We start from the raw sequence: 14125 nt of genomic DNA, 5'->3' as shown, positions 1-14125 counted from the left end.
ACACCAAAAAAAAAAAAAAAAAGCTATAGGGGCTGAGGATGTGGCTCAAGCGGTAACGCGCTCGCCTGGCATGCGCGGGGCGCTGGGTTCAATCCTCAGCACCACATAAAATAAAATAAAGATGTTGTGTCCACCGAAAACTGAAAAAAATAAATATTAAAAAAAATTCTCTCCCCCCCCCTTAAAAAAAAAAAAAAAAAGCGGGCTGGGGATGTGGCCCAAGCGGTAGCGTGCTCGCCTGGCATGCATGCGGCCTGGGTTTGATCCTGAGCACCACATACAAACGAAGATGTTGTGTCCGCTGAAAACTAAAAAAAATAAATAAATATTTAAAAAAAAAAGCTATAATCCTTTAGTACTACTACAAACAAAGTTTAACTCCAGTTTTAAAACAAACTGAAAACAGAAATAAATACTAAGATTACACATATATGCTGTAAGTAAAAAGACATATACATGAATTTTTTTAAAAGAACTCTTCAAATATGATACAAAAGTTTATGAATGGGGCTGGGGGTGTAGCTCAGTGGCAGAACACTTGCTTAGCATGCACAAAGTCCTGGGTTCAATCACAGGCATTACAAAGAAGGGAAAAAAAATTTATGATCATTTTGCAATTTTATATTTTTTGGGGGGGTTCCAGGGATTGAACTCAGGGGCACTCAACCACGGAGCCACATCCCCAGCCCTATTTTGTATTTTATTTAGAGACAGGGTTTCACTGAGTTGTTTAGTGCCTCACCCTTGCTGAGGCTGGCTTTGAACTCCTGATCCTCCTGCATCAGCCTCTGGAGCTGCTACTGGGATTACAGTTGTGTGCCACCTTGACTGACTAGTTATTTTTAGAAACAGGTTCTTGCTAAGTTGCTTAGGGCCTCACTAAATTGCTGAGACTGATTTTGAATTTGTGAACCTCCTTCTTCAGCCCTCTGAACCACTGGGATTATAGGAGGACACCACCATGCTTGGCTTCCTATTTTAAACTGTTTTTAACCTTTTTTTTTTTCTTTTTTTGGTGCTGGGATTGAACCCAATGTCTCGTGCATCCTAGGCAAGTACTCTTACCACTGAGCTACATTCCCCAGCCCTGAAAACTGTTTTTAATAGGAATCTTATTTTGTAGTTTGTTTTCTCCAACTGATCTAAATTAGCAGTTACAAACTAGTTCTTACTGGCCCCTTTTTAGAATCACAGAATTGACTGCCATTGGTGGTTATCAACTTGCCAACATTTACAGATTTTGCATAACAATTTGGATTACTGGCTTCTTAAAAAATTTGTATTCTAAAACTACTATTACACCTGCAGAGCAACAAAGGCCTGGAGCAGAGCAGCAACTAACATACTTGATCCCCATGGTCATCATCTCTACCATTCATCATTTTCTTCTAAATACTAAATAAAGCCAAGTGTTAGCTGTCATTTAGTTTCCCAGTTTGGGAGTTTGTAATCCCTAATCTAAACAAAAACCTTCTACTGTTCTTATTACTGCTGAAAATTTCAATGTAATCATGTATGATTATTTTTTACTAATTGAAAAAATAAAAATTATGACAGTGACACCTAATGAAACAACACCCTACAATTTGAATCTTAATTCATGTTGTATAAACCAAAGTGAAATAATTCAGGGGAAAAAAAATCATGTGCCTAACTCCTATAGACAGAAAACAAATTATTTTCATTTTATTTACAATTAAAAATTATTTCCATCTACAGGTAAACAGAAAGTAGGACAGTAATTACTTCTTATACCCATTATGTGTCAGCATAAAATGAGAGAATATTGTTTTAATTCAAATTGAATGGACAGGAGAACTCCTTTATTTATTCATTTGTTTCATATTTAAGAACTAAGGCTTCCTTGCACAAAGAAAACTCTTCCCCACTTGCAGCTTCTATGTATTAAACAATGTTTTACAAGCCAAAAGAAAACAAAATACAAGGTGAATAATAAAACAGACCTAGAAAAGCAGATTCTACTACTTCCTATCTCAAGTGTATATAAAGCTTTTGAGATAGAAGCTGTATCAAGTACCTTCCACGTTTAAAATTCTGTGTACTTATCCAGATCTTCTCCTTTCCTCCAAATAAAGTAATTCATCTAGCTGAACTGCTTTTCCTGCAGATGGGAAAAGTTAAGAGTATTTGCATTCCATTTCATTTTTATTCTCACTTCTAACAGTTAATAAAATATCAACATATAAGATATTGCTAGAAACAGCTATTCCCTTTAAACCAGGCAAAACAAACTCATTTCTCAAAATCTTTCAAAAGAGAAACCAGATAGGATAGAGATAAACCTCTTATTTTCTCTCAGTCATCCCATTTAATTAACTTGTCCAAGTATTCTCAAATTTACAGATTATATTTTAAAGAACAGTATTACCACTGTAAGTGGACATCATGTAAAACTGGAGTAGTATCACAACTGCTCTATAATTGTAATTTCTAAATACTCAAGTGCAAAGATGCAACTTCATTTCCAACTGAAATCCTGTTTCTGCTTAAATCTTATGGCAAATAAAAGAGGATGTCCTCCTAAAAGTCCACTGCATTCCTAGTGCACACAATAATCTACAGCACAAAAATAACTCTTTCAAAAGCAAAGGACTAGAAATAGAAAGCACAAAAATCCCACTAAATTGATAAAAGTTAGTAGAAAACCTACACTTTGAGTTTCATTCTGTTAAGAGTATAATGCGCACTGACTGTAGGGGAATTAGATAAGGTTTATACTTTAACTGTGCTTTACCTGTTATTAACAGGTAAATAATAAAACTTTGTGAAACACCCTAAGTGTTCTTTACCTGTCCTGTTCAATACAATAATCAATAGCTATTATGGTTGAGCTTTTGAGATATGAATAGTATAACTATGGAACTCAGTTTATTTTAGTTAAATTTAAGTTGCCACATGTTGTTAGTGGTTAACATACTGGACAGTGACTTTTAATATCTAACTTGAAACACAAAGTATAAATTTTAAACAGTTTTTCAAAACATCTTGCCCTGATGTTATTAACACCAGCTAAAGCTCTCCTGATACGAAATGATACACAGGGCCAATCATTACTCTAAAGATAAAGTCACTTTGGAAGTGAGAAGTCATGGTATTAACTGTATTCATAATTTAAGGTATGCTATTTGCTAAGAGACCCCATTGTTTCTGTAAAAAGGGGTACTCACTTTCAGAACAGTTTCCCAACGTATGCAAGTTACTTTCCCTTCAAATCTGTTCAATATCTTCTGTTCAGAAAAACAAATAGCAAAAATAAGTTTTCAGCATCATTAAGTTCCCGCGACTCAGTAAATTTCACGTGTTAATTTTTCATTTCCTTAAAAGACAGATACAAATATCAGAAAACGTCTGCATCTCTTCCCAGGTTTTTAGGTGTACTAATCTTTCAGGTATAGTTGCGATTTCATTCCTAGACACAAAGTACTTTTCAGTCCCCAAGTGTCTCTAGCACTTCGGGTATTAGATCAGCTCTTCCTAAGTCAAGAAAAGTAACCAAGATGGTGCACAAAATGTCAAAAGAAAACAAGTCTGGGGACTTACACACCAACTAGTCCCTAGCTGAATCAACCAGTTTTTATTTTTTTCTTTCCCGGAGAGAGTAAATATCTCCAACTATACCACGAAGCAAACAGGAGAGCAAGGTCGTGACCCCAGGTCACGGCGCCAGCACAGCTACAGCCTGGCAGGGGAAAGCCACCTGTTAGGCCCGAGCCTCACCTGGCAGGCAAGAGGAGGCGCCTACCCGGCAGCGAGCCCGACGNTATTGTTGTGAAGGCATTTGTGTTCTCCAAAACAAAAGTATTGTAACAATATTACTAGAGTAGTTTGTGATTACAAGTCACTTTTGTAAATAATTACCCATGTGCTGTATCCAATAGAATTCTACCTTAGAAGGTGTAAGAATTCACCCACAATTATACATATGCTTAGACATTGGATGTTGAGCCAGGAATTCATACATAAACACACCCCCAACTCCAGTATTCTCTGGGTTAAAGTTCCAGAATTTAAAAGTGCAACAGGAGCTTGATTAGGAGCATGGCAAAGATTGACTTTTAGGAACACAAGGGTTTTTGAGAGTATAAATTTAAATTATAGACTGAATATACATTTTAATAGGTTTTGTGATTGAGCTAATGAAACTTTTCAGTACTCTTCTGAAAATTTCTAATTAACAGTAATTAATGAAAATGTTCACTATCTCTACATCATGGTAGTTATGAGCTGTCCTGACAGAGGATGAGGATGCTTTAGATCTAACTGGGTTTTCACCCTTCATCTGTTTAACTTCTCTGTGTTTCAGAGTCACCATTTGTCAAGAATTAAGCTTATTACCTGGCCTACTCATCTCACACAATCAAGATAATGATATGTAAGACTGGTAACTCTGAGGGACTGTTCAAATTTCATATTAGTATTGCAGCAACTATATTTCCATGGCTGGTAGGAGGGTAACAACTACTCTGGAAAATAGAAATAAAAAAACCTATATAATTGAGCAATAAAATGAAATAAGATTCATGTTCAAATTCTGGTAATTTTTTATTATTAGATTATTCCTGCTTATTATAACATATCTAAGTATTAAAGGAATCTACATTACTGCAAAGTGCAACATCATGGAAGTCAATGGTGCTAGGTATTTAAATGATGTCACTAATTTTTTTTCTCCTTTATCTCTCCCTTTTTTCTACATGTCACTTTTATTCTCCTATACTAAAAAACAGCAACTCTGCTCATACATTAAATAGTCTGAAGTCATAAAAGAGCCAGTATTCCTGTCAAGTCTCAACAAGTAGCTGATTGGTTGATCTAGATCCGTGTGCCAGATCTTGGAAGTAATGGTAGCCTTCTTTCAGAATTCATAACTGAAATGAATGACAAATACAGATGTGACCACCAGGGAATTTCTGTGAGATACGCAAACACACCAAATTTTATTTACTGCACTAACAGATGTTGGACACTTAATCTGTACCTTGTATGCTTTACTTCATGTAAATTTGATATTAATCTCTCTATGTTGGGAAAATGGGGCCCAAAGAATTTAAGTTAGCCCAGGATTATCCAGCTAATAAATGGCAGGGCCTTGATGCATGAGGTACTTGACAGCCAAAAGAACAACTTATATGGTAAAAGACAGAACAACTGTTGAGGGGTTTTGAGCCAGATAATCCCTTTCTTATAAAAATGATTTTTATGAAGAGCCTAAAATACAAAAAAAAATTCATACAGTTGACTGCCAAAGCAGCAAGGCTGAGTTCAGAGATCTTAAAGGATATCATTAGAAGACACAGCATATATCTAAAGAGTTTATGGAGGAGAGAATATAGTGAATGAAGGAGAGGCAATATCCATATAGATAATTCTGTATTATTTTTCAGACTTGAAAAATATGAGTTATCAGATAAAAGGTAGTTAAACTAAGTCTCAATAGGAATAAATTTTTAAAAAGCACTGCAGATAGTAGTGAAGTTAGAACATGTCAAATACACTAAGAAAATATTAAAGGTTACCACTAAGAAAAGTCCGATTCCCCTAAAAAGAATAACAGTCATCTGGTCAGCAGATTTATCAGCAACATTTGATGACAAAAGGTGATGGAAACTATCCCTGAAGTATTGAGAGACTTACCTGAGAAACTAGAATTCTATAACTAGCTAAACAGTCTTTCATGGGAAAAGACAAATTAAGCATGTTTTCATAATTTAGACTCAAAAATGCTCATCAAAGAAAGTCTTAAAGAATATACTCCAACAGAGAAAAGCTAAGTCTAGAAGAAAGAAGTAAGTTGGGTAAAGGATAAACAGATGATTTAGGAAATATCTTGGTCAATGTAAATCAGTAGTATTTAAGTGATAGCATTTTGGAATTTTAAAACTAGGTGAAATTAAAATATGAGCCTTTGAAATATAGTAGATTTGGGTAAGAGGCAGTTCAGAATTAAAGTATTTTAAACTTTTATTCAGATGAAGTGAAATATTCTGACTTTAGATTTTTGACAAGCCATTATATTTGTTAAGAATCCATGCAGGAATTTCTTAAAATGATAACAGCTTGCAGAATCATTGGGAAAACTAAAAAAAAAAACAGCTTAGGCTAAGCTTGAAAAAGTGCCACAAACTGTGTAAGAACTGGTCTGATAAACTGCTGCTGTACCCACCAAGCACCAAATGTCAGGGGTTCTGCTTTTCTTCATTTGCTCCTAACGTCAGCATCAGGATCACATTTCAGTGGGTACTTCTAGTTAGAAGAGCCTGAATCACAGGCCTACATCCTAGCCGCAAGAGAAGCAGGGAATTTCACTTCTGACTTCTGTACCAAGGAGGTAGGATCTATAATTAGTGAATCATCCTATGATAGAAAGGCTATTTAAAAGATTAGAGAGCCTTGAATACAACAATTTTCTAATGTGCATGTAAAACATTTAAAGATACAGAAATAAGAGAGTAAAATGTGTAACTTCCAAACCTATAAAAGGGAAAAAAAAAAACTAGAGAAAACTTAGTAAATGGATTAGTAGGCAAGGAAAAAAAAAAGGCAGTTAATTTATCACAGTAAATGTAAATGGATTAGAACTGTATTTAAAAAACAACAACAAGAAACACACCAGGCTCGGTTACACAAGCCTGTAATCCCCAGTAGCTTGGGAGGCTGAAGCAGGAATATCGCAGTTTCAAAGCCAGTTCAGCAATGGAGCTGTGTTTAGCAACTCAGTGAGACCCTCTCTCCAAATAAAAATAGAAAATAGGGCTGGGGATGTGGCTCATCGGTTGAGTACCCTTGAGTTCAATCCCTAGTACAAATAAAGAAAAAAAAAATTCAAATTAGATTTTTTTTTTTAAATAGCTATGTGCTCTTTGCAAAATATACGATTAAAACATTTTAAGAGTTTGGGGAAAGAATTTTGAAAAGAGCTATGTATCAATAAAATATTAATCAAAAGATTGCTTATCTAATATAAAAATGTAAGGCAGGAAGGATTGATGGAAATAAATATGTCATAATCATAAAAGGAACTATCTACTAAGAAGACATAGTCACAAACTTGTGTACATTTAACCACATAAAACAAAATTTCATGGAACTATTTAAGGAAGTTAGCAAAGGCACCTTCAAACATTAATGCATGAGCCTGAAAAGGATTGAATACCACAAAATCAATAAGGTTGACATCATGTGATATTATATGCACACACATACATAATCTATACTAAAAAAGTGTACAACACATCACTGTCCCAAGACGCAAGGTCCAGTCATTTTATAGGTGAATCCAAACAAATGAGAAAATGCTTTCCCTATTTTGTTTTACAAAGTAAGGGGCTAAAACCAAGTATAATCACACCAAGAATCCTGACACAGAAGGTGCTTCTCAGACATTTTCTTCCAACTTAACTTAATAGTAATGTCAGACAAAATAAGGAATTACTACTGGAAACATTTTGATAAGGGTTAATACATCTAGAAAATATAACCATTATAAAAGTTGTATAAGAACTTGACCTCCAGGGACTGGGGTCGTAGCTCAGTGGTTGAGTGCTTGACTTGAATGTGTGAGGCACTGGGTTCGATCCTCAGCACCATGTAAAATAAATAAATAAAGATATTGTGTCCATCTACAACTAAAAAATTAAAAAAACAAAAACAAAGAATGTACCTCCAAAATATGTAGAGCAAAAGCTGGCAGAAATGAAAGGAAAAATACATAATTCATCATTAATAATAATTTTGTAAGGAAATAATCCATTTATGATAGCATCAAAAAACAGGAAGAAATTTAACCAAGTGAGTAAAAGACTTGGACATTGAAAACTCTAAAATATCAATGAGAGAGATTAAGGACACAAATGAAAAGATGTCCAGTGCTTGTGGATTGGAAAAATTAATATAGTCAAAAATGTCCATACTGGGCCGAGGTTGTGGCTCTGGTAGAGAACTTGCCTCATATGTGTTCGGGTCTCAGCACCACATATAGACAAATAAATAAAGGTCCATTAACAACTACAAAAAGTATTTTTTAAAAAAATGTCCTTACTACTGGCAATATACACATTCAATACAATCCCTATGGAAATCCCAATGGGGGGACTGGGCTGTAGTTCAGTAGCAGAGTGCTTTCCTAGCATGTGTGAGTCACTGGGTTCAATCCTTAGCACTGCATAAAAATAAAATAAAGGCATGCTATCCATCTACAACTTTAAAAAAATTAAATCCCAATGGCATATCACATTTTTTTTAAGTTCTAAAATTTCATAGAACCACACTAAATAGCCATAGCAATTCTGAAAGAGAAAAACAAAGTTGGAGGCATCATACTTAACTGACTTAAAAGTATGTTACAAAACTATTATAATCAAAACACTGGGGTAATGGAAGAAAGACAACAGACCAGTGGAACAAAATAGCTGAAAAATGGGGCTGGCAATATAGCTCAGTTTGTAGAGTGCTTGCCTTGCATGCACAAGGCCCTGGGTTCAACCCCCAGCACTGCCCCCCCCCCAAAAAAAAAAGCTGAAAAATAAATCTGAGCATACATGGTCAAGTAATATTTGAAAAGGGCACCAAAAAGGTACAATTGGAAAAGACTGTGTCTAATAAATGACACAGGGAAACCTATTTCCAAATGCAAAATAAAATTGGAACCTCACATTGTACACAAAAATCAGCTCAGGATGGATAAAAGACCTGAGCATAAGACCAGCAAGAAAATATATATCCTGATTTTTATTTTGCTTGGTACCAAGGATTGAACCCAGGGTTGCTTAACCACCAAGCCATACCCCCAGCCATTTTTATATTTTATTTTGAGACAGTTGCTTGGGACATTGCTAAATTGCTGAGGGTGGCTTTGAACTTGCACTGTTCCTGCCTCAGCCTCCCTAGTTGCTGGAATTATAGGTATGCTTAACTCTGTGCACACACCTCTTATTTAAAATATTTTGCTATGTTTTATTTTAAAATGGGCAAAATGCCTGAGTAGATACTTCTCCAAAGACATAAATATGGCCAACAGGTTTATGAAAGGCTGCTCAAAATCACTATCAGGGAAATACAAATCAAATATAATAAGATGCCGCCTTACCCCCATGAGGACAGCTATTATAAAAATAGCCGGAAGATAGATGGAGTTGGTGAGGATGTGGAGAAAAGGAAACCCTTATACACTATGAAAATGTAGATTGGTGGAGCCATTGTGGAAAACGTTATGGAAGTTCCTAAAGTAATTAAAAATTAGAACTACCCATATGATTCAGTGATCCCTCTTCTGGACATATACCCAAAGGAAATAAAAGTCATCACCTGGTAAAGATAACTGCATTCTTATGTTCATTAAAGCATTATTCAAAATAGCCAAGAAATGAAAACAATCTAAGTATCAATCAGTGGATAAATAAATAAACTGGAAATAATATGACAGCACACACACATACACATGCACATGAATATTATTCTGTCTTTAAAAAAGAGGAGATCTTGACATTTGTCATGGATGAACTTGAAAGACATTATGCTAAGGAAAAGGGGCCAAAGAAACAAAATTACATGGTCTCACTTATATAGAGAATTAAGGGAAAAAAAGGTCAAATATATGTGTTGCCGAAAGCTTGGTCCTTGTCCCTGATGCCACTCCAATAATGAGGACACACTTTTCAGAAAAAAGAAAAAGAAGGTTTATTGTTTTGCTAGCAAAGGAGAAACACAGAGACTCCTGTCCCAGAGGCTGTGATTCTGCCCATCAGCAGAAACAGGGGGCTTTTAAAGAGGTGATTCAATTCAGAGGTTACATTCCACAAGTTCTCTGTTGGAGTTGTAATTCACTTGAAATCTTGAAGATAGTTATCTCCAAGATCTTCTGGTACCTTCCCCAAAGTCTCAATTACTTCGTACCTAAGGTGGGTATATACTCAAAGACAGATTAACTGTCTAGGATAGGGAAGAAAGGTAATACTGTTCTCCCCCTCCCCTGAGATTAAGGAGGAGCAGAGATTGGGGAGGAGCTGGAGGAGAGGTAGAGAAAGAAGCATGTCCATTTTGAAAACAAACTGCAGCTGGGCACGGTGGCGCACTCCTGTAATCCCAGCAGATCAGGAGGCTGAGGCAGGAGAATTGTGAGTTCAAAGCCAGCCTTAGTAATTTAGTGAGGCTTTAAGCAATTTAAAGAGACCCTGTCTCTAAATAAAATATAAAAAGGGCTGGGGGTGTGGCTCAGTGGTTTAGTGTCCCAGGTTCAATTCTGGGTACCAAAGCATAAAGTGGACCACTGCTATACATGGAGATGAGAATAAAACAGTGGTTACCTGAGGCTGGAACAGGGGAGAAACTGTGAGATCCAAGTCAAAGGATACAAAGTAGCAGATATGTAGAATGAAAATGTCTAGAGTTTCAATGTGAAACATCAGGACAATTTGGGGGGGATGGGGATACTGGGGGATTGAACCTAGGCACTTAACCACTGAGCCACACCCTCAGCCCCCAACCTTTTTAAAAAAACTTTTGAGACAGTATCTCACTAAATTGCTTATGGCCTCCATACCTTGCTTGGGCTGACTTTGAACTTATCCTGCTTCAGCCTCCCAAATTACTGGGATTACAGATGTGCGCTACTGCACCTGACCAAGGACTATTACTAAGAAAAGTGCAAGGGGTTGGGGTTGTGGCTTGGTGGTATCATGCTTGCCTAGCATGTGAGAGGCACTGGGTTCGAGTCTCAGCACTATATATAAATAAATAAGTAAAATAAAGGTATATCAACAACTAAGAAAAAAATATTATATATAAATATATAAATAAAAGTGCATTATATTCAGGATTCTTGCTAAATAATGGATTGTAACTGTTCCTGCCACAAAAGGGGAAGGTAATTGTATGAGATCAGAGGTAAGTTAATTTGCTCCTCTATATTTTACTATATAGTTGTATCTCATAACATCAAGTTGTATACTTTAAATATGCAAAATAAGATTTTTTTTTTTTTTTGGTACCAGGGTTTGAACTTAGGGGCACTTAACTACTGAGCCAAATTTCTAGCACTATTTTGTATTTTATTTAGAGACAAGGTCTCACTGAGTTGCGTGGCACCTCTCCGTTGCTAAGGCTGGCTTTGAACTCGCGATTCTCCAATCTCAGCCTCCCAAAGCCGCTAGGATTACAGGCATGCGCCACCGTGCCCAGCCAATAAGACTTATTTTTGAAAGAAGAGATTTCAGTACTCCACTCTCAATAATTAATAGAACAATGGAAGACTTTGATAACAGACAACTCTCTTGACCTAATTGATATTTATAGAACACACAACTTTAGACTTTAGAGTACATCTTCTTTTCATGTATATGTGAAACATTCTCCAGAATAGACCATAAGCTAGATTCCAAAATAAGTCTCAAAAATGAAAATATTAAAATTATATAAATCATATTTTCTGATTACAATGAAATTGATAGATCTATAAGAAAGAAATCTGAGAAAACACCAAATATTTGGAAATTTTAAAACACACATCCAAATAGCCCATGAGTTGAAGTAAATTAAATTGGACTGAATGAAAATAAAAATACAACATCAAAATTTATGGTATACAACCAAAACAGTGCTTAAAGAGAAATGTATAACTTTAGATGTTTATATGAGAAAAACAGGTCTTAAATCAAGAACTTAAACTTCCACCTTAAGAAACTAGAAGACAGGGTTAGAGTTGTGGCTCAGTGGTAGTGTGCTCGCTTAGCTTGCGTGAGGCACTGGGTTCGATCCTCAGCACCACATAAAAATAAAGACAATAAAGTCCATCAGCAACTAAAAAATATTAAAAAAAGAGAGAGATGAATAAATTTGGACTCTATTTTAAAAAAAAAAAGAAAGAAAGTAACCAGAAGACAAAGAGCCAGTTCAACCTAAAGCAAGCAAAGGGGATGAAGTAGTGAATTTTTTTATATACCTTTATTTTATTTACTTATTTTTATGTGGTTCTGAGGCTCAAACCCAGGACCTCACACATGCTAAGTGAGCACTCTACCATTGAGCTACAACCCCAGCCTTGAAGTAATTAATTTTGTAGCAGGAGAACAGAGAAAAAAATTTAAACCTCAACAGTTGGTTCTTTGAAAAGCTTAATAAAATTGACAAGACCAAGAAAACAAGAGAAATGACACATTACCAAAATCAAGAATGAAAGAGGGATATTGCTAACCAACTCTACAAAACTTTAAGAAAATATTAATAACTTAATGCCCACAAATTAAACAAATTGGATGAAATGGACAAATTTCTAGAATTACACAGATTACCAAAATTGACTCAAGACAAAAAAAAAAAAAACCTATAACAAGTAAAGATATTGCTTTAGTGATTTAAATAATTGTCACAAAGAAAAACCCAAGACCAAATGGTTTTACTGGAAAATTCTACAAAATATTTTTTCAAGATAAAAATAAGTCTTTCGCAGACTCTTTCAGAAAACAGGAAGTTCCCAACTTATTTTATGGGTTCAATATTACCTTGAAGGGCTGGGGTTGTGGCTCAGTGGTAGAGCACTTGCATAGCATATGTGAGGCACTGGGTTTGAGTCTCAGCACCACATATAAATAAATAAAATAAAGGTCCATCAACAGCTAAAAAAAAAAAAATTAAAACTAGATTCATGAGAAGAGATGCAAAAAACCTCAACAAAATATTACCAAATTGCATTCAGCAACAGAAACAAAATTAAATTATACTACCAAATGGGATTTATCACAGGAATATAAGGTGACTTTGACATCTGAAAATCAATTGATGTATTAAAGTAGAATAAGGGTCAAAACATAAACACACAGTCTTCTTAATTGAGTAGAACAGCGAAAGTAACTGGAAGAGAAAACAGAAGCCAAGAGAGAGTGCATCTCAAGATAGAGGGTATGTTCAACGGGGCAAGTTCTGCTAATTCCAGCAAAAAGAGAATTGAGAACTGGTCATTGGATTAGGTCATGTGGAGATTGCTGACAACTGTAGACCAGGTTTGGGGAAAATAGTATAAGTAAAAATCTAATTTAAACAAGTTGGGGAGAGATTTGAAGTAAGGAAATGGGAAAAAGGAAAACAGACAACTCTTCCAAGCTGTCTTGTTTTAAAGGACAGCAGAGAAATGGGTCAGGAGATGGAGAGGGATGAGAAGTCTAAGGAAAGTTGGTTTTGTCTTTTGAGTAAGAGATACTATATCATATGTGCCTTTTTATTATTTATTCATTTATAGTATTGGGGACTGAATCCAGGCATCCTCTACCATTGAGCCACACTCCCAGTCCTTTTTAATTTTTATTTTGAGGCAGTCTCACTTAAGTTGTCCAGGCTGGCCTCAAACTTGAGATCCTCCTGCCTCAGCCTCCGAAGATGCTGGAATGTCCCATCATGCCCAGCTGATAAATATTTTATTTACATATGACTAACTAAACAGTGAGAGAAAAAATTATCATCTTACCCTCAAGGGTTATATGTGCTAACTAGAAGATAATACATATATACCCATCAAAAACTAAATGGTAATGCAAATGTTGCAACATGGTGGGGCTGGAGCTATGGCTCAGCAATAGTGCACTTGCCTGTCATGTGTGAGGTACTGGGTTCGATTCTCAGCACCACATAGAAATAAATAAAATAAAGGTCTATCAACAACTAAAAATATATATATTTTAAAAAATGTACCAGCATCGTAAGGAAGAAAGAACACCTGCCTAAAGGTCAGAAGAACTAAGTTGTGGTTATAGTTATGGTTTTGCCAATAACAAGCTGTAAATTTGTATAAATCATTTAATCTCATCAAGTCTCAGTTTCCACATTAGAAATAGATGAGATGATTCCCTTTCAAATCCTAACACTCCACAATTCTATGATATAAAATGATAACTATTTCACCAGGAAGTTAGGAAGAATACACATAATTATTCAAATTTCTCAGAAAGAAGAAACTGAACCATGATTTATCCATCATTAGAATGTGAAGTTGGGTTATTGTTTTAGATTGTATAGAGTGCAGTGTATGTATTCTAATCTGCATTTGCTTCCATTCACTTTTACGAAGTTGTATTTGTTCATTATCTCTATTTGGGTCTAACCAGGTTATTATTGCTTG

The 14125-nt window shown here is 35.4% G+C and overlaps 1 protein-coding gene across 6 annotated transcripts in view; it reads right to left on the bottom strand.

Annotated features, from left to right (window-relative positions):
- Positions 1-3731, bottom strand: part of Ankrd28 (ankyrin repeat domain 28) — a 167058-nt gene extending 163327 nt beyond the window's left edge. For 4 of the 6 annotated variants that reach the window (XM_048801044.1, XM_048801045.1, XM_048801047.1 and 1 more), the window contains exons 1-2: positions 3189-3731; positions 2039-2122 (exon numbers count right to left, since the gene is read on the bottom strand). The gene's annotated coding sequence lies outside the window, so the exon portion shown is untranslated. The remainder of the gene's footprint in view (positions 1-2038; positions 2123-3188) is intronic. The other 2 variants (XM_048801049.1, XM_015494374.2) reach the window with 2 other exon arrangements.
- Positions 3732-14125: the final 10394 nt, after the last annotated feature.

The sequence above is a fragment of the Marmota marmota genome, unplaced genomic scaffold (assembly GCF_001458135.2).
Source record: "Marmota marmota marmota unplaced genomic scaffold, marMar, whole genome shotgun sequence".
NCBI classification, from domain to species: domain Eukaryota; kingdom Metazoa; phylum Chordata; class Mammalia; order Rodentia; family Sciuridae; genus Marmota; species Marmota marmota.
This window is presented reverse-complemented; position numbering and strand designations above follow the sequence as displayed.